This window comes from Sapajus apella, unplaced genomic scaffold (assembly GCF_009761245.1).
Source record: "Sapajus apella isolate SASKATOON/1434 unplaced genomic scaffold, GSC_monkey_1.0 scaffold3, whole genome shotgun sequence".
Taxonomy (NCBI): Eukaryota; Metazoa; Chordata; class Mammalia; order Primates; family Cebidae; genus Sapajus; species Sapajus apella.
The window spans coordinates 29,226,140-29,248,049 of record NW_022436943.1 but is presented as its reverse complement, the minus strand read 5'-3'; positions in this window follow the sequence as shown (position 1 = coordinate 29,248,049).

The window sequence follows — 21,910 nt, the reverse complement described above, 5'->3', positions numbered from 1 at the left end:
AGCCAGAATTACTAGCTCAAAAATGTAAAGTTTGGCACCCTGTTGTTGAATCATTTTCCTAGAGAGAGAAAAATAAGCCTTAGGAGGACTATGCTTCACAGCATCAAGCACCACACTAGACTAAAACACAGCTCAATAAATCCTATTAGTATAGCTTGAAGAGAAGCTGAGATTGAAACACCATTTCTGTCAGTGGTGATATGTAAATTCTGACATTCAATGAAGTCCTGAGCAAAAAGGTAAATGAAGAGTTAAATTAAAATGCCCAGTATGCGGGTCCCCTAGATCATGACCCATTCAATAAGGAAGAGAAGATACTGGGATACATATTTCTTTTGTAAATATTTTCTGTTTCACAACATCCTGTTTAACAGAAAGCACAGTATCCTGTTCAGACACCCTTAGATTCACTGTAAGTAAGATACTTTTCAGTTATATCTTTCCTATCCAGCTACCCACAGACTTAATTATAGGTGTGGCATTTATTGTCATGACCATATACTTTACTTGTCCTATAATAGATAGAGCAAATTAATATCATAACCTTCATTTTTCTATAATGTTTTCAATGTACTCACCCTTGACAATTTTCACTGTAATAGAGATCTATGTAGATATTGAGCAGGCAGCTTCTTCCTGAAAGGAAATAAAAAGTTTCCGTGAAAACTTGGTTTAAGGACATTAATCGAGGAATGCATTCTTCTAACTTAATTTTCCTCTACGGAGCCATGAAAATTCAAGGTATCAAGTTAAATGTTGTGTTTATAAAAGCCTAACCTGATAATACTGGTTAATTGTGCTGCTGAGGCAATCTCCGACATTTTCCCCTGTTTTCCTTTGTGTTAACACTTTTTCAGCATTTATTAACACTGCTGCTGCTCACGATGACAATAATAGCAAATAATTATTGAGCACCTATAACTTGCCAAGCACTTAAGCCAAGTACTTAATATACATTATCTTATTCAGCTTCATAATGCTGTATAATAATCCTCATTTTACAGATGAAGAAATTGAGGCTTAGAAGCTATTAATAATACCATGTGCAAAAGTAATACAAGTGGCAGAATCAGAACTTAAACCCAGTTTGTGCCATCATCAAAGTATATGCTATTGACCTCTACACCCTACTGCATCGCTATGTCTTTTTAGTGGTTTAATTTTATGATCAATAATATATCATTTATAGAAAAGTCAATTAATCCCCAGTATGTATATGCTGGAAACATTTTAACTCTGGACAGTTACTACAATGTTCTATAAATTTCAAAACATTGCCACACACATGGTACCATATTTGACAATGTACCAGATTAAAGTAATCTCAGCTTCAAAATATCTGTTCAATGTATGACCTTATTTTCAGAGTTCACCAAAGTGTGCATTTCTCTCATTTAAGATGAAGCTTTCTTTAAAAATGTTCATGCATGTTGTGGTCATTTTGCAGAGATCTCCCTAGAAAACCGAGTGGATAGATACAATTACATGCATGTTACCCATGAAGAAAATAAACTCAAGGAGAGTCATATTATGCAATACAAGCTGAAGAATGAATATTGACTATTATCAAGTCAATAATATTGTCAATGCCTTTTTAAAGATTATATTTTTCTTAAAAGGATTAATGAAACAGGGTAGCAAGATGACCTTTAAGCCTGCATTAGTTTGCTAGGGCTACCATAATGAAATACCACAGGCTGGGTAGCTTAAGCAACAGAAATTTGTTTTCTCAAAATTCTTGATGAAAGAAGTCTAAGATCAAGGTGTCAGCAGGTTTGGTTTCTTCTAAGGCCACACCTCTTGGCCTGCAGATGGCTGTCTTTCTGCTGTGTCCTCACATGATCATTCTTCCTTCTGTGCATCTGTGTCCTAATTCCCTCTTCTTATAAGGACACACACTGGATTAAGGTCCACCCATATGACCTCATTTTACCTTAATTTCCTCTCTAAAGGTCCTATCTCCAAATGAAGTAGTATTAATAGCATTAGGCATTAGTAATGAAACATGAATTTGGTGGGGCAGTTGGGGGTGGGAGAGACACAATTGAGCCAGTAACAGAGGCATATCTTCATGACCATCCAACAAGTAATAAAAACACTGCATGAGATTGGTACCAAATAGCCCACTCCTTTTCTTGGTATAATTTCCTAAACACAAAAGTCAGTAAGTTATTCCAGAAAATAAAAAAGTAAAAATGCTCACAGAGAAGTAATAATCTCAAAAGAAAACAAATTGGAAAGTGATTAACAATTTAAAAAATGCAAAACTTTTCTCCCAAAAATTTCAGTTAAGTACTCTAAAACCCATCTCACATTATACAGCAAATAATTTTGACATATTTTATGATTTCAGTGTTGGCAAAGAAAATTATATTTTTTACAACTTTCATTATAAAAGCAAAGTTATAGTTCATAGGTATCAAGGACCCCTTAACTTTATCTTCTGAAAGAGTGCTGGGAGGATTCATCACTTATGTATTGTTTTTTGATCACTTCCAGCAATCAACCCTTCAAATAGGCAAGTGATAAGTAGCTGCGACCCATGTGGCACCCACATTGTAGAGGGATTACAGATTTGTTATTTTGGCAGTTAACATATGGTATAGCAGACCTTGCTGAAATTTGTGGTTGTGAATCCCCAGACCGAATTATTTACAAATCCATCCTCGTTCTTCATTTTTACTAGAATTTGGCAAAGAACTTACAGTAGCAATTTAAGTTTAAGATTGGGGATTTGATAGCATTAGGTAATGATGAAGAAGAGGGTAGGGTGAATATTTCAAGATTTCATAAAGCAAGGGTATTTTCAATCATTGTTAATCATTGCTTTAAAATCATGAACCAATAAATAATGTATGAATTCACACAAAATTTTACATCAATTTCAAAGGCTCTAAAGATTTCTTCAATGCCAATGGACCTCGGATTTAAAATCTCTTGTGTCAAAAAAAAAAAAAAAAGAGAGAGAGAGTAAGAAGTAAGAGACATCAGCCTCAGCTCAGGGACTTCAGAGAGTTGAAAAGAGCCAAATTCCTGACTACGTTAACACTAACCTCCACACTAATGACCTAAAAGATGGTAAAGAGTATTGATCTCAAAGCATGAAAACTATTTACCTCAGTCTTTCCTACTACATATGATGGCTGGCTTTCAACAGAAAATGGCAACATATACAAAACGTGAAAAAAAAAAAAAAAAAAAAACAACGAACTCCCACAAGACAAAACAGTTGTCTGAATCAGCCTTAGATATGACACAGATATTAGAACTACCTGGAGGTTATTAAAAATAACTATGATTAATATGTTAAAGGATCTAATGGAAAAGATGAACCACATGTAAGATCAGATGGCTAATTTCAGCAGAGTTAAAAAAGAATCAATAGAAATGTAAAATACAGTAACAAAGTTGAAGAATGCATTGAATGAGCTGATTAGCAGGCTCAATGCAACCAAAGAAAGAGTAAGTAAAAGTTAGATCTGTAGAAATCACCCAAACTGAAACTAAAAGACAAAAAAAAAAAAACAAAAAACAAAAAAAAACAAGGATGGAGAGGGACAAAAACCAGGAGGGAGTATCCAAGAGCTATATTCTATTTGTTCCATCTCTTATTTGTTTCAAAGTATTTTTTATTTCCCTAGCAACTTTCTCTTTATTCCTTGCCCTATTTAGAACTATGTGGTTTAACTTTCAAATATTGGAATATTTTCAAATAACTTTGTTATTGGTTTCCAGTTTAACTCCAATAAGTCCAAGAATATGCTTTATATTCTTCCAATTATTTTTAGTTTTCTAACCCAGAATACATTCTATCATGATGAATTTTCCATGTGTATTTGAGAAGAATGAGTTTTCTCCTGTTATTGGATAGAGTCTTCTAGAAATAAGTATCAGAACAAACAGGTTGGTAGTTGCTGCTTGGGTTATCCACATCCTTCCTGATTCTCTGTTTTTTCAGTTGCTGTAAAAGGGTGTTAATGTCTCCAAGTATAATTTTGGATTTTTAAACTTTTACCATTCAGATATATGTTTCTCTTTCAGTTATTTTAAAATTGTTTTGTTTTGTGAATGCACATTTAATATGGGCATGTTTTCTTGGAGAATGATGCCTTTTGCAAACTTCTAGAAAAAAAACAGAGAAAATCTGTGTGATCCTGAGATAGGCAAACAACACTGAGATACAATACTTTGTATTGTGTTGCCAAAAGCACCAGCCATAAAATAAAAAATATTATAAATAAAACTTTATCGAATGTTGAAATGGTTTCTCTTTAAACGACAATCTTAAGAAAAATTTTTAAAAGCCACAGAGTGTGACAAAATATTTGCAAAATATATCTGACAGAGAACTTGTATCTAGAAAATACAAAAAACACTCAAAATTCAATAATAAGAAAACAACCTAGTTTTTAAAAATGGGCAAGAGGTATAAATATACACTTCACCAAAGAAGCGATGCAGAGGGCAAAAAGGCATGTAAAAAGATACTCAGTATCATTAGTAATTAGATAAATGCAAAATTAAACCACAATGAATTATCACTACATGCCTATAAGAATGATAGTATAGCTAGCATTAGAATGTATAATATTGTACAAACTGCAGTCTCACTCACAGGTATTTACGCAAGTAATTGAAAATATACATTCACACAAAAACTGGTATGTATGTATTTACAGCAGTTTTATTCACAACCACCTAAAACTGGAAACAACCCAGATAATGGATGAACGGATAAACAATGTTATATCCACACATTGTCTCTATTTCTCTACTCAAAAATAAAAGGAAGCAAAATATTGACCTATGCAACAACATTAATGAAACTTAAATGTATTTTTCAAAGTGAAAGAAGCTAAAATCCAAAGACTATTAATGAATTATTCCATTCATATGAAATTCTTCAAAATACAAATCTAAAGGGATAGAAATCAGATGAGTGGAAGCCAGGGGTTAAGGTTGGGAGAAGGGTTTACTACAAAGTGGTAGCATGAGGGAATTCAGGGGGCCATTGAGACATCCTGTATGGTACTGCAATGGTAAATATATAACTTTATGCATTTGTCAAAATCCATAGAAATATATGCCACAAAGAATGGATCTTACTATACACAATTTTTTTTAAAAAGCAAGCAGATTTTCAGGGGACCCCAGGATAGGCTACAGACCATGAAAAATGTGTCATGTAAGATATTAACATTAGGGAAAGCTGAGTGAAGACTATTTGGGAACTCTGCTATCTCACAACAGATATGGGCAAAAAATATTAATAATCTGAATAGACATTTCTCAAAAGAAAACATAAATAGCAAACAGATATATTAAAAAATGCTCAATATCACTAATCAGCAGAGAAACGCAAATTAAAACTACAATGAAGTGTCATCTCAACCTCGTTAAAGTGGCTTTTATCCAAAAGATAGGAAATAATGAGTGCTGATAAAGATATGGAGAAAGGAGAGCATTTGTACACTTCTGGGGTTTAAATTAGCACAGCCACTATAGAGAACAGCATGGAGGTTCCTCAAAAAACTAAACATAAAACTACCATATGTTCCAACAATCCCACTGCTGAGTATATATCCAAAAGCAAGTAAATTAGCATATCAAAGAGAGAGCTGCACTCACATGTTTATTGCAGCATTATTCACAATAGCTAAGATAGGGAATCAACCTGTGTCCACCAATAGATGAATGGATAAAGAAAATGTCGTGTATATACACAATGGATCACTATTCAGCTATAAAAAATGAGATCCTGTCATTTGCAACAAAATGGTTGGAACTGGAGGCCATTATGTTACGTGAAATAAGCCAGGCACAGAAAAACAATGATCATATTTTCTCACTCATATGTGGTAGCTTAAAAAAGTTGAATGCATGGAAATAGAAGAATGATGGTTACCAAAGTTTCAAAACTGTATCAAGGTAGGGGATAAAGTGGGATTGCTTATTGGATACAAAAATATAATTAGAATGAATAATATCTAATATTCAGCAGCACAATTGAACAACTACAGTTAATAATGTATATTTTGAAATAACTAAGAGTGGAATTGGGATGTTCCTAAAACAAAAAAAGATAATTGTTTAAGGGGATGGATGGATATGCCAATTACCTTGATCTGATCATTAACCATTATAGGCCTGTATCAAAACATGACGTGTATCCACAAACATATTCAGCTGTTATGTACTTATAATAATTAAAAATAACTTTTTAATTAAAAATTTTTTAAAGATTCTTTGTTGCATCATTGTCATTTAATATAACAACACCTTAACACCAAAAGAGAAAGACCATAATTTTATAACAAAGTTCCCCAAATTTATTAAATACAATTTTTAAAAAAGGTTTTCGCAGTTAATTAGAGCTACAAAAGTAGCATTTTTATATATCCTTTCCTGACACGTTTTAAATAATTATTTAAAGTGTATCTGTCTAGGAGGTGCTTAGGGGAGGTTTCTGAATTAATAAATGAGCTAACAAATTCTCAAACTTAACTCATCATCTTTCTCTTAGCCCAGTGCCTTCTTCTAAATAATTTCACAATTTTAATGATGACTTTTATCCTTTCAGCACTCCAGGCTCACAATGTTGGCATCTTCTAAACTCTAGGTTTTCATCTCAACCCTTCTCCCCGCCCTACACACATCCAGTCAGTCACTAACCATGCCATTTCTATCCAGATAAATTTTCCTTAGCTATTATTCTGACCATGGCATGATTCTGTTCTAAAACTTTCAGTGATACACCATTTCCTACTAAATAAATTGCAGCCTCTTTGGGGCATTTAATGGCTTCTCACATTTACCAACACAAGCAAACCGAATTTTTCAATATTTCCCAAGGACAGTATCCATTTTTATGTCTTTAATGTCATTGTTATTGCTATTTTCTTTTCCTGTCTATTCATAGAAATCCAACTATTTCAAATCACATTCCATGTTCTTCATCAAGCTTTGCCTAATCCCCTGAAAACTGGATGGAAATTCCCATCCCCTCCAAAACTCTATACTATTTTGTATGAACTGCTGTTATGAATCTCATCACAATTTCACCTTGCATTATGATTATTTAACCATCTGATTTATTGTCTCATTATACTGTAAGCAAAATAAAAAATCTGGGGCTGTGATTCATCATTATTCTTTATATTCCTTACTGGACCAAGAAAAATGTCTGATGCATGGCCACAAGACATTAAATATTTGCTGAGTGAATAAATGAGATATCAGTGCACCAACGAGTGAATATTGACCAAATTGTGGAGAAGGAGGTAAAAATTGGACTAAAGATTTATTTTTTAAAAATAAGTCATTCCTTCTCTCCCATAAAAAAGACTATTGGAAAAGAGAATCAGCTAAATAGAGAAGAATACTGATGGTTATTCACAAAGTCTGTGGCTACTAGACCTACTATTTTAGTCAGAGGCACATTGCTAACTCTATAGTTTTGTCAAGGAACTTCTGTGAAAACAGAGGGTGGCAGGCAGCTGTCCTCAGTCCACAGAGCTGACTTTGTGAGCTCTGGCAAAGGCTACTCTGATTCTTATGAACATAAGATCTTCTATCAGCTTCCATGTACTGAAAATAAAAGTATTATAAAGACTTATCTGTTTTACATAAAAGAAACTAGACTGTACAGAAAGAACATTAGCAAATTTACCTCAGATAATAGCAGTCTCAGTAAAAAGTACCTGCTGATCCATACAAAATTAAGATATCACATGACACATACATTAAAGATACACATCAAATTAGATTCTAATACTCCAGATGATACTTTATTAAGCATAGCTGAAAGCAAAAGCCTGTGAGTGACAGATGTTTTCTTAAGCAGCCATAGGTAGAAGATAATTTATGACTGAAACAACTAATTTAAATCCCACACTGAATGTTCTAAACAAAACATGTGTGCATTTTTTAAAAGATAAATTCTTTCACGATGTTATTTTCCTGCTGTAAAATATTTTGTGTATTTACACGAAATTACTTGAAGTTTTTCACTTAGATGAGCAGATCTTGCCGAAAACCATTCATGAACACAAGAAAAATAAAATAACCTTGACTGCTTCTGCTGGTTTTCATGGGATGTGTCAGTGGTCCTAGCCAACCTAGCCTTATTCATATGGTGGCTAAAGTTGGAGAGTCAGAACCTAGTGTTGAAAGACCAATAACCTCCCTGTATGTTTATTAAGTCTAGTCTTTCACATGTTGGATTTAACATATCTAACGTTCTCTCCTTTCATAAAACACAAATTTAACATATCTATATTGGCCTTTTAATACTTTCATTTTCCCTTGGATAAAATACAAAAGTTGAATGTTTCAAAATTCAACATATATAGATATAGATATGTATCTTAAGGTGCGTCACACTTTTTAATTTACTCAAAAATCATTGTCTGATGCCATTTAGTTACCCTTTTTATTGCTCTGGACACAGGGGCAAAGAACTTACTTCTATTTCTGAATTATAATATTTTATGTGTGCAGCCCAGCTCTTTAAATGGATATGTTGCAGCTTTCTCAAAACTCACGTCTACTTTTATATCACTGGATTCTATATAAGCATCCTTAAAATATTATATATTTTATATTAATAAATCTAGAATACACATATTTACACAAATTTGGATTAATTTACACTAAAGGCATAATAATCTTTAAAATCTTTATTCTAAATACCACTGAGTCCTCACTTTAAGAAACACTGCAATTAAAAAAAGGAAGAGAGTTTTTAAAGAAAGTCTCTAGTGAATCCTTTTGCAAAGTGAGTAATCACATTCCAACTTATCTGTTTTGTAAGTTGGGAAACAAGATTCTTGCTTCTGTATCTCTGGTAGAGGAGATGAGAATGAGGGCAAAGAGCATCTCTTGGATGGCCCAAGAGAAAAGGGTGAGATGAGAGGAGAGAGAGCAGCTCGGGTTCTCTCTCTGGAAAGTTAAATGTCAGCAGGGTTAGGCCTTGCCAATATAAATACAATCACAATGATGGTATAAAAAGACATGCATTTTCACCTCTATTGACTTTTCACGTTCATGGGATAATTATTGTAACATTTTCTTAAAGGGCAAAAAGCTTTTGATGATGAATACATCTCATTACATGGAATTTTACGTGTAATCCTTACATGAATCTCATTGTAATTCAATGGATGAATTACGTGTTAATGCTAGCATAACAAGCCTTTAACCTATTTGACTTAATTACAGGCATATCATCAGATTTACTGGGAAAAGGTTTCTTCCCTATGCTCTAAAAAGTCTTTTCACTTTTTTTAACCCTTTGGTTAAATCTTTGGAAGTTCCTGTTACTCACAATCTCTTCCTACTACTTCCTATAGACTTATCTGTAGGAATGGGGAGGACAGAATGGAGAGCACACCATTTTGCTTAATTTTGTGGATGTCTACCTAGGTACTGAGGGTTCCAATATCACTGGTCCATTATGGGCAAAATCCTTTTCAAATCAAAGGACGTGGTGAAATAGAATGAACTTTGGAATGGGAGTAACAGGGTAGCTTTAGAGAAGTCAATTAACCAGCAGAAACCTCAGCTTTCTTTTATGTTAAATGGAGAAAATATACCCACCTGCCTAATCACAGAGTTTTGATGAATACGACAATGATAAGATGTAAGTTTTTGAAATAATGCTATGTAAATAATAAAACATAATACAACCAGAGAGTATTGATAATGAAGAATGGGAAGAGAAAAACAGGAAAGGAGAAGGAGAGAGAGAAAGAGAAAAAAAGGAGAGAGAAGGAGAAGAAGAAAAGAAAGAGGAATTAAAGGGAGAGAAGGAAGAAAGGTCAATGAAGAGGAACTCATGTTTGAAGAGTGAGCGTTCTAGTTTTATATGTATTATTAGTGTAAGTTATATTCATATGCACCTCATCTGGGGGCACGTTGAACATGCAGTGTTGACAGTTGAATTGTGCTCCCTTCAAAATTCCTATGTTGGAGTTCTAAACCTTAGTACCTCAGAATGTGACCTTATTTGGAGATAAAGTCATCACAGATATAATCAGCTAAGATGAGATCATACTGAGTAGACTGGACCTCTGATCTAACATGACTGATGTTCTTATAACAAGGGGAAATTTGGACACACACACTCAGTGAATCCCTCTGTTCTGCTCCTATCACATTTGCTAACACCCATAGGCTGAAGCAAGACGTGTCTGAGCCCAGAGCCAAGAGACAGACCATCATCATGAGGCCATAAATACATAATTTTATTAGAAAAGATGGAAAAATTGGGGCCAACAATTTGATCTACTACAACTACTACACTCAATTACCTCAACATCAGCTTCAGAGGAGAAATATAAGGGCCACAGGACCTCACAAAGGAAGAGAGATTCATCGATGGGGGAATCTGAGGTTTTAGATAATAAACTGATAATGGTACTGATGCAGAATCCACTGTTGCTGTGACTCAGCTTCTCTTGGTAGTTAAACTTAGAACCAAAGCTGTATTTGTAGAATATATTCATAAACATTTTGTATCCTGGTACAATGAAATTGAAGACTCAGAATTATAGCCATCCACTTTTGTGATCAATGGTACTGGCATGACCAGAGGACTTGGGCACTGGACAGATAAGGGTCCTCATGATCACCACAGGTATTGGGGATGTAATTTAACTAGGCTTTCATTCTATAAATATTTATTTATGTGAGCCATGAGAGGTCCTAGCTTTTGAACTGGTAGGAGAAAGTAAGGCATAACCAAGAAATTCTGATTCAGTGCAGATTCCTACTGAAATGAGGGTTGTGATCCTATAAATGAGAGTACTAAGTGGATCATTTCTGCATAGTGTCATTTCAGTAAACTTCCTAAGGCAATGCATTCCAGGCATGGTACATTGGCAATTATTCTGCACGTCTCTTTACATCATTTGAAGACATGCCATGGCTCCATCCATATTAACTTCAACTGCCTTTGATATAGTTATATTGGTCAATGCTCCCAGGCTGCATTGAGGTACATGATCTTCAAAATGTCAAAAGAGAAGTCCTCCCACTAATGTAAAACTTTCATTTCACCTGCATACCTTTTGTTACTGTTATAAGTCACGGCTGTTTCCTAGGCATGAAATAAATGGTGGAAAGGGAGGTCAGGCCAAAATGAACGGCCTGCATTGCAGAACACACTTTATTCAGGATACAGCAGCAGAGCACTTGTTGGCTGGAAGCATATGCAGCATGAGGTGCTAACTCTCATTAGCCAAGAATCCACAGTGCAGTGCAGTCTGCCTTTCTGATTTTCATTGTTTTAAAGCTTAACAATAGCATTCAGAGCATGACAATATATACACATACTGGAATGAGTGGTTATGTATCTATAGCTATATATTAGAAATTACTTCAGAGACCAGCAGTATTACAACAATTCAGCACTTTAAAGCACCTTATTAAATATGCAATACATGTACTTACAGAAATAAACAATAAATAGAACGCCCATGGTACACATAGCAAGGATACTTAACTCAGGACAAACCAGTCTGAGACTTGAAGTGTGAATAGGAAAGAATTAGAAGGAAAATTGTGTTCGGGAGGGATGAAGGTAAAAAGTGGCAGAGTTTTCATGATAGGGATTATACTTTGTGCTTTACTACAAAGTTAGGACCCAATAAATTTTTGCTCAAAGAAAGAAAGAGAGATCATAGTAGAGCACAGAGCACAAGCTAAAAGAGTGTGGGAGATGAGGGTGACAGGGAAGTGGAGGCATGCTATAAGGGGCTCAGTTGTGGAATGGTGACTCTGGCTACTCTGTGAAGAGAACTGTAGAAAGGCATGGGAAGCAGGAGCAGAGAAGCCAAGTGGGAGGCTACTGCAGCTATTCCACAGCCTTGGAGAGACAGAAGGCTCAACTATTGATTCAGTGTGGAGTGTGAGGTTATCCTGAGGAAGGGTTACACACTGCCATCTTAGATTTAATAAGGATAGAGGCACTGAGGCAGAGTTTCTATACCTACCCCAAGTTACAAGAACATATGGGAAGGAAGGCCAAAGTGTAGCATACCAGTAGAGTCATCCTGAAAGAGGTTCTCTTAGCTATTTATTTATTTTTTTAATGTTCTGGGGTACATGTGCAGAATGTGCAGGTTTGTAACATGGGTAAGCATGTGCCATAGTGGTTTGCTGCACCTATCAACCTACCACCTGGGTATTAAGCCCAGCATGCATTAGCTCTTGTTCCTAATGCTATCCCTCCCTCCACCCACAACCCTGACAGACCCCAGTGTGTCAGCGTTGCCCTCCCTGTGTCCAGGTGTACACATTGTTCAGCTCCTACTTATAAGTGAGAACACGTGGTGTTTGGTTTACTGTTCCTGCATTAGTTTACTGAGGATAATGGCTTCCAGCTCCATTTATGTCCCTGCAAAGGACACAATTGCATTCCTTTATTTGCTGCATAGCATCTCATGGTGTATATGTGCCATATTTTATTTATCCAGTCTATCATTGATGTGCTTTTGGGTTGATTCCATGTCTTTGCTATTGTAAATAGAACTGAAATGAACATTCACATGCATGTATCTTTGTAATAGAATGATTTCTATTTGGGGGAATATATACCCAGTAATGGAATTGCTGGGTCAAATGGTATTTCTAGTTCTAGATCTTTGAGAAATTGCCACACCATCTTCCACAATGGTTGAATTAATCTGAAGGACAAGAAGAAGTTCATCAGGAACTGGTAGAGTCCTTGTTTCTTGTGCATCTGCAGCCCAACAGGGGCAAGAGGCTGAAGGTCTGCCCTTCAACTGGAGTGGTTCTCTCTTCCTGATCTCATCCTGTGGTCTGGGCTGAAGGGGCAGCCCTTATATGGCAGAACTCTCCTTGGAGCAACAGCAGAAGCAAAAAAGGACAAATGAAAATCCTGGAACTGACATGGATGGAACCAGCACACTATCACTCCTGCCCACATGCCACTGGCCAAGGCAAGTCACATGACCAAGGCCAAATTCAAGGGGCCAAGGGACAGGAGCTACATTCTACCTTAGTGCAAATGTATTTATGTAGGAAAAAGCACAGATACAGGAGGAGGAGCTAGAAGTGTTGCAGAATGGGCTCAGTAAGGCTACCCACCACAAGGAGCTTCCGGAGATAATGTGCATGAACAAAGAATGTATGAGATGATAAACCAGAGATCAGTTTGGCTCATCTTTAGAGCACAATGGAGAAAGGAAAGGGGGTGAGAAACTGGGATGCAGAACAGTGGGCATGAGCTGCAGGAAGGGCTTGTCTCAAGTCATAGAGGGGAAGGAAGTGCTGCTGTGCAAAGGAGCCCAGTGTGCTCTGGGAGCAGGTGCAGGCACACTGGCTCCTAGCCAGTCTCAGGGAGTTTTGGGGAGACTTACCAAACAGAAGGAGTTCTACAGGCCAAGACTGTGGAATTGCAAGCTCTTTATCAAAGCTGAAGTCCATTCATTGAAGGCACATTTTCTTTGTGGCCATACAATGCCTATTTTGGCAGAGTTTATGCTTGAGCAAAGTAACCAGGCTCTTCTGTTGCTATTTGGTGGATACTGTGAAAGGAGGTCCTCTGTCCCCTAAAATAACCATTCCACAAATCTAGAAATCCAACAAGTCCAGGGTGTGTGGCACTAAAACAGAAAAAAGAGAGGAGTCTGGCTTCCCTGCTGTTCTGAGCACAGCCCACACCATAGCAGGGGTTCCAGTGAGATTAAACTGTTTATTCTCCTATCAGCAGGCTAGTTAATCCTCCAAAACCCTTGCCAGAAATATGGACACAGTAAACACTCTGTTCTTCAAGAACTGTCTGTCCTAACAAAAGCCAAAAGAGAGCATCTACTCCCTTGTAGATCTGAACACATCTTAGTCCCCTTTCTCTGCAATTACCAGAGGTGATAATTGGTCTCCAAAAATAATGGCAGATTTCACAATCTACTAACTCCCTTCTTTTTTATTATCCGAGAACAAGTACATATTATATATACATATGATTGAGTGAGGCCAACACACTCTAGAGAGTTGCTTGAGGTCACATTGAGTCAGTAGCTCAATGTGGATTAGAAAAGCCTCATGCCCTGTCTGGTCCCCAATCCTTTTTATTTAACCACAGAACAAGTTGCCATATGAACAAAACATAAAAAGCATTAACCTCTGATAAGTTACATTTATTTTCTTGTGCATTTGGCATTTATTTGGGTTGTTTCAATTTGTGTGTCTCAGTATATAGAGTTTTGCACATTGTCCTCTGATTTCTGGGTCTTTTATTTCTGTTGGCATTTCTCTTATTCTTTAGTTAAAATTACTGTTTTCTATTCAATAAAAGTTGCCTTTAGATCTGTCCTTTGCTTTGGTGTCACTGCAATGTGAAATTTAGCAGGGTTGTTTCCACTCCACACCGAGACAGCAGGTCATTTCAGCACCAGCCATTCTTGGTCAACTGATTTGAATGTTTCTTAGGAGGACAAGATGATTTTAACAGTGATTTCACATCTTTTCTCTGGCCATTTCTGTCCCTGGTGAAAGGCTTTGGCCTTTAAATAGACCCTAACATTTTCCCCCACTCACAATGTAGTTGGTTTCAGTTTAAGTCTTTGCTGCATTTCATGTCTGTGCATGCCTGCAGCTAATTTTCTTTCAAATCAGAGCTGTTGACTTCAGTGTGACAGCACCACAGGCTGGATGTAGTGGTCCCAGAACCATCAGGAAGCTCCTTTCTGAAAACAACAGAAATGAACCCCAGAAAATAAAGGGCTTCACTTGCTCATGCCTGTAATCCCAACACAATATTTAAAAGTCCAGCTGGATAATCATTTATCCAGCATCACAACAATAACTAATAATTTGTTATATCATAAAACAGCCAGGTTTCTAAATTTGAAAGAAAATCACTATGTGTAACTAGGATGCCATAGAAAACTTCACGACTGTCCACATCTAAGGACATTCTTGCCTGCCATGCTAGCTGGGCTGGTACTAACATGAGGCAGTCACTTTAAGACTGAAATATAAGGGATGCCAAAAATTCAGTAGTCAAGATAAATATTTTAATGCAATATTTACAAAATTAAAATTAGTGCAAAAAATATTCATGATGAAGAAATATTGAAAGCAATCTATCAAAGTGGGTTGATTATAAAGTTGCTGTTCAGATGGGTACAATACAACAGGAAGGACGGAAAGAAAAAGGCCATCAGCTTGAAGCGTCTAGTTATTAGGGCCACGTTCTATATTTTTCAAGGGACTTTAAAGAGATAAATTCATGCTATCCAGTGTTGTGTGTTATGATATCTACCTTACATTAAATGGACTGGGAAATTGGGGAAGAAGAGAAAGTCTATAGGAAAAGGAAGAAGAAGCCTAAGAGCTACTCAGGTGGTCATTCAACTTGATCTGTTCTCTCTACATCAGGCCCCCTACCTTGAAAGGGAGATGACTTTCTATGGCTTCCAGCCACGCCCTGCCATCAGCCTCATTCCTTTACTCATCAGTCTTTTACCCTGGAATTTATCAACATGTCAATGCCATAGCTCAGTACTCACTGAAAGCCTGGATTTCTAGACCAAGAAGATGTAGAAGGTGACAGCAATAGCTCAGGTCATGAAGCAAAACTATTTGACCAAAATCTTCCTGAGAACCATCCAATGGGTTATATTAACCATTAAAATTGTATTTGGAGGCCAGGCACAGTGCCTCACACCCATAATCACAGCACTTTGGGAGGCTGAGGCAGGCAGATCACAAGGTCAGGAATTCAAGACCAGTCTGGTCAACAGAGTGAAACCCCGTCTCTACCAAAAATACAAAAATTTGCTGGATGAGGTGGCACACGCCTGTAGTCCCAGCTACTGGGGAGGCTGAGGCAAGAGAATCACTTGAACCTGGAAGGTGGAGGTTGCAGTGAGCCAAAACCAGGCCATTCCACTCCAGCCTGGGTGACAGAGTAAGGCTCTGTCTCAAAAAAAAAATTGTATTTGGCAACAGTGGAGAAAAGAACATCAGTTATGAAAGGATCAGGTGTTATAACATGTGCTAGGTAATATTGAAGTGTGAAGTATTATCTATCACAGTCATGAGAATGGGTAAAGTCCACACACAGAGCACTGCTTAGCAAAAGGAGGTTCCTGAGCAGAGGACAAGCATGCATCCATGTAGGGCAAGATGCGACCACCATCCATGTGCTGATTGATATTTTATTAATTTTCACTCCTGAGAACTTCAGATCTTTTCATTATATTTTACTGAGCTTATTTTCAAGTAAAGGGTACAATTTAAAAAAATTAAATCATCTGCATCAAAAGTTGTTCATTACCATGTACATGTTTAAAAATAGGGTGCTAAAGTTATCATATAGATCTCCCAAACTAAAATGAGTTAAAGAGAAACTGTATCATTGAGAAAGAGAGTCTGGATAAACAAGTCAGATCGAAAGGGACAAGGTCCATATCACATCCATCTCACTGCTTTGTATCTATTCAGGCAGACCCATGGGGTAGATTTATAAAAATCCAGTCTGTTCATTCATTCATTCACTCAACAAATGTGAATTGAGTGCCTACTATGTGTCAAGCACTGAGCTAGATCTGAGAAAAACAGACCCAATCCCTGCCCTGAAGGAGTTTAAGGTCCTGTACAGAAGACACCCTTTAAGAGAATAATATTCTAAATAAGGGATCCCAAATAAAGGATGTGCATTATTCTACCTTTATCCTAAATAAAGTTAGAAGGACACATAATTGGGGGACTAGACCCAATCAATAATTCAAGGAAGAATCCTCTGAAAAAGTGAGATCTACCTTCAGACTTGGACAGAAAAGTTACAGCTAAATTGGTGAAAGGATGCCTACATGGGAATAAGGAAAGCAAATTGAAAAACAAAATTAATGAATCATAGAATGAGCAGGAGAGGCAGGCAGGCAAGGATATCATAGAGGAAGTAGAACTTTCAGGGATACAAGAAGAGGCAAGCAAGTGCAAATCTAGAAGGACATAGCTGGGAAATCTGAGAAACAGTTGCCAGCGGCTTTGGCCTGGAGGCCTGAAGGGTGAATGGGAAGATAAACTTGAAGGGAGGACTACAAAGCCCACATCAACCACAGAGTAGGAGTTTTGATAAAGGTCCGGGAAACTCCTGAGTGTATGACAACCCCGTGTCTGAAACCCACGGCCACTTGAGAATCTCAAATCAGGTCCTGTCATTGCCTTAGGCAGAGGTGTAGTATTGGGAACCTCAAAGAGATCAGACCGTTTACTGCTTGCTATCCAGCTTAGAATGTGAGTTTTAATCTTAAAATCAACAAGAAGCACCTGTAGGGGATAGCATAATTGGAAGTTCATCTCTACCATTTTCATCTGGCCATGCTCCATAGTACTAACTGAAAGGCAGCCAGGGAGAAGCAAAAATACAGGTTAGAATGCTGTGATAAAGCAAGAGATTAAAAAAAAAAAAGTTGGAATAGAGTAGAGAGATTTAGAGAAGAAAAAAAAAGGATGTAAAAATGTAAAACACGACTTTCTTCTGAATTGAATTTAGGTGGTGAAGAGGAGAGAGGTTACAGCCAATAGCTGTGTCACATGGCTTTCAGTGCTGGTCCTATTCTCCCCCAGTCTTTAGATTCAGAGACAATCAGGATTGCAAGGCCTTCAAGTCAACTCATCTAACTCCCTCCCTAGATCTGACTGATTGCTGTCTTTATTCAACACCACATTGATTAGGTAAAGGGAGCATGCATGCTTATTTCAAGAATTCGTTTCAGTCTACATAATTTTCATGTCTTTGCATGAAAATGTCACTGTACCAGCATGAATGCAGGAAGTAGAGTGCAGACATTTTCTGTTTTACTGCAGATGGGTTGTAGAAACAGCAACACACTAGACAAGAACTAAGACAAGCCAAGTCTAGCTTTCAGTGAAGATAGGTACCCCCCTTCTGCAGCTGTGTCTGGATCAGTCATCAGAGGATCAAATTTAGAGATGAGTAAGAGCGGAGCTTAAAGGGGATTTGAAGGTGATGAGAAGAAACTCTATCTCTATGTGGATAGAGAAAGAGATACTGCAGGCAGCGAAGCCACTGCTCCTCGCCTTCTCGTTTATCTGTCTCTAAAGCTTTGTAGATTGGCAGGAGCTGCCTCGCTTTGAGAGGAGTGCTAAGATAAGTTAATTATGTGTTTGTATTTGATACCATTTGTTAGAAAAATGTCCACTTTTGACCATTCAGTAACATAGCTATTGTAAATGAGAAACTCTTACCATACAAGACAATACTTATTCTAAGTAAATTTGACAGTAGACTTTCAAGTTTATAAAACTTGATCCAATCAGTTGGAATCAAATTTCTTCCTGAAACCTTGAACTTGGGGATGTTATAAATCATGTGTGAGATGGTGAAACCTACTGGCAAAATACAACGTTGCAGCCTGGTATACTCATGGGGAAATAATGACTTAGTCTGGGTTTTAGATAAGCAAAGCAAGAAAGAATGCAATACACTTTTGCTGGGTTTGAATGTGAAATCAAAGGATTACTGGAAAGAAGAAAAGTATTTATGGGTCCTCCTGACCCAAGAAGAACATAAGAGAAAGGGAATGACACCTAGCACTCAGAAGAAAGGACATACTCAAGTTAAGAAAATGTCTTAAGGCAAAAGCAAACTTCTAATTTAAAACCTTGTTCAGCCAATATCATATCATCCAATGATGCACTGTGAGACCCAGTAGCTCCTGAATTGGCAACACCTTAACCACTTTTACCCCAAAATACTTCAAATCTCCGTTAGTAAATTTCCTTCAGCAGAATTTATTTTTAATTACTTATCCATTTCAGTCAGAAATACCATTCACCTTCAAGAAATATGTGTTATACAAAGCTTTGCTGTAAGACATATAATTGTGTTTTACTAAACACATTATAAGCATGTTATGAGATATATGTTTATTCTTATGAAAAGGTCTGAATAATCAACCTTAGCTAAAATATCTTAGAACTATAAAACCATTATGCCAACTTTAAAATAAAAATGGCATGGAGTTACAAAAATTGATCCTTCATCACCATCATTCAGAAACGCAATGCCCCTCTTCTTATAGACACTTATATATAGTTGCCAACAAATGAAGCATGAAGTATTCAACCAAATTACTTTAAATATGACAATTTATTTTGAAAAATTAATTTTATTTCCTATACAGAAAGCAAATTTTTAAAAATTGTAATGTTATTTAAACTCAAAAGGACCAACACTGAAGATTTTAGAGAAAAATTAGTGGTAGCATCTAAGACAGCAATTCTCAGTTCATGAATGACACAGAACCATTTTAGAGGAAACTGTTTGCATCCTGAGTGGCATGATGATTGTTTCTATTATATTGAATGGTAATGTATTAATGCCCCAGAGTGGGCTGAGATTATTAACCCCCATAAACCTCTTAGCAGCACCCCCAGGTCACATTCCTGTTGCATTTCTAATGTTGTGTCCTATGAAAAACAGCATGATAGTAACAGCTTCTAAAGTTTTTGTAAAGATTAAATGAGATAATGTGAATAAAGCAGTTAACACAATGCCTACAATAAAGCTCACGCTCAATAAACAATTGCTAATAAGTTAGACTATTATTACAGTCTAACCTCCCTGCCATCCAGAGAAATTCCATGAGCTGGAGCATGAGTACAATTTTTCTACAGAGGGTTGAAGTGATTTCAGTAATTTATGCCCTGTCATCTTCATCTAATGACAATAAAAGACTGTCAACCCCAGATCAGCTAGTTATTCTTTGTGGGTGAATTTCAGGGGGACCTAAGTCATACACATGTCCCAAATCTGAAAGAATTTAGTAAAATGCCTTAAAAATTCAAATAAGTACTTAAAAGTTAACAGTAATCTGTGCTCTCTGTGTGAGTTTGGAACAGGATCAAAAGATAGTGGTTTCTATTCTTAATTTACATAATAACTCATATGGGACCATGAGACTCACCAGCAGATTTCTCAATGCAGATGTGTTTTCATCTGAAAAACTGGGATAATATTATCTCATGAACAAATTTCCACAGAGGGCTACAAGGCTAGGAGTTCGAATAACTGTGGTTCTCTAATCTTGCCTCTTCCTCCTCTTCTTTTCAAGAACTTAACCTGCCCTGATAGTCATCACAATTCAGTGGCCAAAATAAGCAACACTTTTGGCCCCCAATAGAAAAAAAAGGTACATAAATAAAAGTGGTTTAAATAGTAAAGGTACTATATTGTTTATGTACCAGAAAAATCCAGCAATACAGCAGCTTCAGGCCTGTTGTGGTCAAGATTCTAGCTCTGTTTCCACACAAACACATTGTCTCTCTCCCCTCCTTCCTGGTCATCCTTCATCCCAGGCTGGATTCCGCCATGGGGCAAATGGGGCAAAATGACCTTACCATTTCCAGTTGTTAAGTCCACACTTCACTTTTTCCAAGAAATAGGTAAGGACTTTTTTTCCCCTTACCATCCAGTACAAGTTCAGAGCTTTACTTTGACTGAGTCACCTTTTGTTCTGCACCCATCCTGGAAACCAGTATTTATGGTCAAGAAAAAAAATTATGCTGATTTACTCAGGGCATGGAGGCAGAATGATTACTACCCACAACAATGATGCTACACAGTGAGGAAGGGGTAGATGGTGAGAAAACCAAAAGCTGCATCATCTGTTCGATTCACCACAGAGGCTAGAAAGTAGCTCCAAGAAAATTACAGAGATTCTTCTGTAACCCAGCTCTGTCATATTTACCACCTCTGAGATCTCCTCTAGTCCCAGACGCCCAAAGAACAATCTAAAAGATAGATTTTATTCTCTGCTGAAAATCGGCACTGCTCTAACAACAGCTCATTGTCCCAGGACCAAGCTTTTGTATTGCCTCAATTTCTTCTTCGTTTGAGATTCATTCTTCCCAAAAACTCCTTGGTCCTGACAAATCCCTCCTAAACTGGTGAGTATGTGTTTCAAATTAGTGTCTAGCACATCTGCTGCACATGTATGCTAAAACCTTACATGGAGATAAATAATTTTATAAGAACTAATTGGGATTAAAAATGCCCCGGCGAAGTCAATGAATAAGAAAGTGTAAATAGAAATCAGAAATTCTTCCCTAGGTGGATTGCAGCAAACGGGGACATGTGTGTTCATTTTGTTAAAAGAGTGTGTTGTAGGAGATGTTGTGAGGGTGTTGTTTTGCACTTTGTCTGATCCTCATTTTTAGATTGGAAGAAATAACCCAAAGACCATCAGGTCCTAAAATTTTCTCGAGAGTTTTTTACAAATGATTTAGAACTTGAAGGAAATATTTTAGCACATTTAGATCAATTTCAAAAGCATTGTTTTCCTTTGAGAAGTTTAACTGAAAAGTAATGAGCACACTTCTTTGTGTATTTAATGTGTCAAAAATACCAACTTGCTATTCATCTTCAAAGGAATAAATGCAGATTACCTATCAAAAAAATGTCAAACACCAGGAATACAGCTTATGGGGAATGGATGGGAAAAACATTCAAACTTTCTCAGACCATCCAAGCTATTCTATCAGTTTAACTGAACTGTGTGTCTCTCTGTGTATGTGTGTTTGTGTGTTTAGAGAATTCCGAGTTTTCTATAAAAGTCGTGTATATTTTTTGAGCCACAGGTCCCTTTGGCTCTCTGGTGAAATCTACAGAACCCACCTCAGAAAAAACAGGATTACAAAGGAAATCAAGTATATTATAGTTTTCAAAACAGAACTGCATAATATGGTAATATATGTGCTTTTATTAATTCATTCAACAATAAGATCTAGAAGCAGTTCCACTTGCTACTATAATTTTGAAGGAAGTATGACTTTAAATAATATTCTGAAGTACCTGAAAAATTTTAATGTGATATGGAAACATCTGTGATATTGATAACAAAATCATAGACAG